General features: G+C 45.1%; 1 non-coding gene across 1 annotated transcript; it reads right to left on the reverse strand.

Annotated features, from left to right (window-relative positions):
• Positions 1-643: 643 nt before the first annotated feature.
• On the reverse strand, positions 644-716 carry trnav-cac (transfer RNA valine (anticodon CAC)). Its single transcript has one exon. It is a non-coding gene; the product is annotated as a tRNA-Val (tRNA).
• Between the last annotated feature and the right edge of the window lie 3,276 nt (positions 717-3,992).

Genomic DNA, 3,992 nt, shown 5'->3' on the forward strand with positions numbered 1-3,992 from the left:
AAGAAAACCAAATGGATGCGATGTCATTCTGTAGCCTCTCTGTCGATTCCTCCGTTTCAGTTCCAACATGACTTAGATCTCGGGGCGGACCTGAATACGAGCGACGCTATGAATGCGCAAGTTCAAAGGTTCCTCTCAGAGTGTAATTTCTTTCATTGCTGTTGTTGACTGAATGAGTAACTAACGTGCGAATTGCTCCAAAACATGATTCAGGACATCTGGTGCCATTTCTCGCACGTTGAATAACGATTGACAGCTTCCAAATGAGGTTTTTCTGAGACGACCTGAGGTACATTTGACAAACAGACAAGTTCAGGAATTCGTGGTGCGCTGTGACACCAGAGCATCTGCTTCTTTCCTGTCTTTGAACCGAGCCGCCTGCGCAAGGAAGGCAAGTGCGGTACTGCTTTTCGGCCAAGATCAGAAGGCGGTAACTACACTCTCCAACAGAATGGCATATGATCAGAACCAGGTTGGAGAAAAACTTAACAACGCTTTGCACTGTAATTAAATGGATTTGCATTACATTTCACTACGAGAGCAGATTTGTTCAAGCAAATTCGAAGGCAGGTTTGCAGATGGGAAAGCATGCAAGACAGCTCAGCTTTTGTCCATGTAAAAGGCTCTAGTTGAAGAACAAAGCAGTTTCTGCCCAGTTTCGAACTGGGGCCCTTTCGCGTGTGAGGCGAACGTGATGACCACTACACTACAGAAACAAGCCACAGCCACCCGTGCTGGGGCTCAGTGGCGTCCAGCACTGAAAGTTGAATCCGTTCCACGTTTCACCTTTCTGTTTCCAATAGCTCGTTGTTGTCCAACGTAATTGACTCTTGAAAACGAAAAGAAAAGACACGGTAAATTGATGACAAAATATAGACAAAGATGTCGTCGATGTTTGTACCGTAGGGCGAGGTGGAATAGGCGGGGACAACTTTCCCTGCAGCGAAACAAATGCGACATGACCTTATGGGAGGGTGGTAAACTGGGTATTTACGTGTTTTACCCAAGTTGGTGTGAGATGAAAAGTCGACAGCATAGCTTTAAGGTGAGCGGGCTGAAAGTGACAAGGCACATTTCCCACAAAGAAGGTAGTGCGTGTTTGGTATGATCTACCAGAGGAAGTCGAGGAGGCTATTACACTCAGAAACTTGCAAAGGTAATCGGGTGAATTTCTGGATAGGATGCATTTAGAGGGATTGGGGCCAAATGCTGGGGAACGGGACTTGTTTAATTTTGGCTATGTGGTGAGCATGGACGAGGTCCACCGAAGTATCTTTTTCCACGGTGTACCTGAATAACGTCGTGTTGCATCCACTGGCTTTAAAGGATTACTTTTTAGCGGAGTTTGCCGTCGCTGTCTGTGGCACAATCATTTAGTCTGTTCGACTGCTCACGGGAAAGGTAGTCTTGTGAAACACTGCAGAAACGAACGACTTCCTGACTTTAGCTCCAGTGACCATACTCTGTGAAATTTTCCCAGATCCTCAGCTGAGGATTTTTGCTGCTGGAAGTTACCGCAGAAACCCCGTTAAATCGAAATGTATTGTGCGAATCGCAAAACAGAAAGCATTTAACACGGAACACAAACAAAACTGGCATACCTCATGCATTTTCAGACACAGAGATGCATGAATGCTAAATGTGATACAATCCGAGGGCATGAGTCATAAAGTAATCTCACAACTAACAACAGGGCATTTCCAAACGACTCTTTCAAACATACTGCAGCCTTAGTGCACCACCACTTTCCAGACAATGCTGAAAAGAGAGAAAGAAAGAACATAATCTGAATTGGCCGGTAAAAGTGAATTTCACCAATCACAGTCTCGATTAGATTACCTTTCCCTTCCGATGTTTCTAGGACGGAAATGAAGGAAATGGGAGAAATTCAATAAGGTATGACATCGAAATTCATTGGAACGATTTTCCCATCAGCTAGAAACCCAAATAACAACGAGTAGAGTCACCGGAGGACTTGGTTTCACAACAGCGATGAAATAACAGTCTCCATTCGGTTCCAGGAAAAACTCAACTCGCCTGGGACGGCAGAACTGTTTGCGATTTACCGCACGGGAGGCGAACACGATCATGACAGCAGAGACATTTTGAAATATTTGGTAGTATTCCACACCACAGTTAATTCCCAGGGAAGCAAAACCATTTTACTTTTGTTTTTGACATTAATATACAGTGGGCACCGAAACAGCATTTTAACAAGCTGCCGTGTTGGAGTTGATCAGCAGAAATGGCAGTGGTGGGATTCGAACCCGCACCCCTTTCGAGACTGGAATCTGGATCCAGCGCATTAGACCGCGCGGCCACACAACCAGCCGGCCGCGACGCCTCATTTTCTTGTATTTCCAATTGTGCTCCTGCATAACAACAGAGGTAAATTCACATGAAAAGCGTTCCATGATTCCTCTCGGACTCGCACAGCTGCTGCGATGTTCCCGGCTACAATGTCAATTTCGCAGCAGATATTGATAGCCCATCAATCCAGACAAAAATCAATGGTAAGCTCAGTCTATCTTCTCAGACTCTTTTCAGCTACAAATGTATCTGTGAGTGCGTGCGAATGTAGGTTCGCTTATGATTTGGTCAAATAACCATGAGCTGCTTGACATTACTGGAATTTCCATTCTTGCTTTGCTAAATGATTTCACCCATTGCTCGAAACAGGACGACTTTCACGTTTACACGGAACACGAAACACACCGGACTACAGGGAAAATGCACAAACCTGTGCAGGCCGTGTTCCACATCATACCGTGCAGCATACTTTCACTCACTGTGTCCGTTTTTTTCAGAATAAGAGTCCCAAAGAATGTTCTCCACACTAAAACCGGAGGTAGCATTACAAACCGAGAACGACAGATTACATTGTGAGGATGTTCTGATCTCGGAGCCAGTTCGAGATGCCACTTTCCTTGTCTTTTACCTTAACCATGCAATTTGTTGCTGAGATGTTCACTCCTGGACATGAGCCACATGGATACCAACTGAATTGGAAACCTGTGTGGGAATCGACGAGAAGTGACTCAATAACTTTTGCTAAATTCCATGGTGCTTTTTAGAAATGCAGTTTCTGTTCACCTCAATCTAAAAGCCAGTTTCTGAACATTGTAACAGAAGTCAAAAGGTAATTACCTCACCCCACCCCCACTCCAGAAGAGGTGCTAACTGCCCTTGAGTGCTTTTTGTTCTCGATGTGAAGAACTTTCACGCCTGAGTCACCTTCACGTCTCTGGTTGCTGAGTGAATCACAAAGAAGGAATTTCACCAGAGCTGCAACTGCCTCACTTCACCACTCGCCCTCGCCGTTTACATTTTCCTGCTCGTCAGTGATTTAAAGAAAACCAAATGGATGCGATGTCATTCTGTAGCCTCTCTGTCGATTCCTCCGTTTCAGTTCCAACATGACTTAGATCTCGGGGCGGACCTGAATACGAGCGACGCTATGAATGCGCAAGTTCAAAGGTTCCTCTCAGAGTGTAATTTCTTTCATTGCTGTTGTTGACTGAATGAGTAACTAACGTGCGAATTGCTCCAAAACATGATTCAGGACATCTGGTGCCATTTCTCGCACGTTGAATAACGATTGACAGCTTCCAAATGAGGTTTTTCTGAGACGACCTGAGGTACATTTGACAAACAGACAAGTTCAGGAATTCGTGGTGCGCTGTGACACCAGAGCATCTGCTTCTTTCCTGTCTTTGAACCGAGCCGCCTGCGCAAGGAAGGCAAGTGCGGTACTGCTTTTCGGCCAAGATCAGAAGGCGGTAACTACACTCTCCAACAGAATGGCATATGATCAGAACCAGGTTGGAGAAAAACTTAACAACGCTTTGCACTGTAATTAAATGGATTTGCATTACATTTCACTACGAGAGCAGATTTGTTCAAGCAAATTCGAAGGCAGGTTTGCAGATGGGAAAGCATGCAAGACAGCTCAGCTTTTGTCCATGTAAAAGGCTCTAGTTGAAGAACAAAGC

The sequence above is a fragment of the Chiloscyllium plagiosum genome, unplaced genomic scaffold, assembly GCF_037043375.1.
Source record: "Chiloscyllium plagiosum isolate Xiang-an unplaced genomic scaffold, Cpla_swu_hap1 HiC_scaffold_48, whole genome shotgun sequence".
NCBI classification, from domain to species: domain Eukaryota; kingdom Metazoa; phylum Chordata; class Chondrichthyes; order Orectolobiformes; family Hemiscylliidae; genus Chiloscyllium; species Chiloscyllium plagiosum.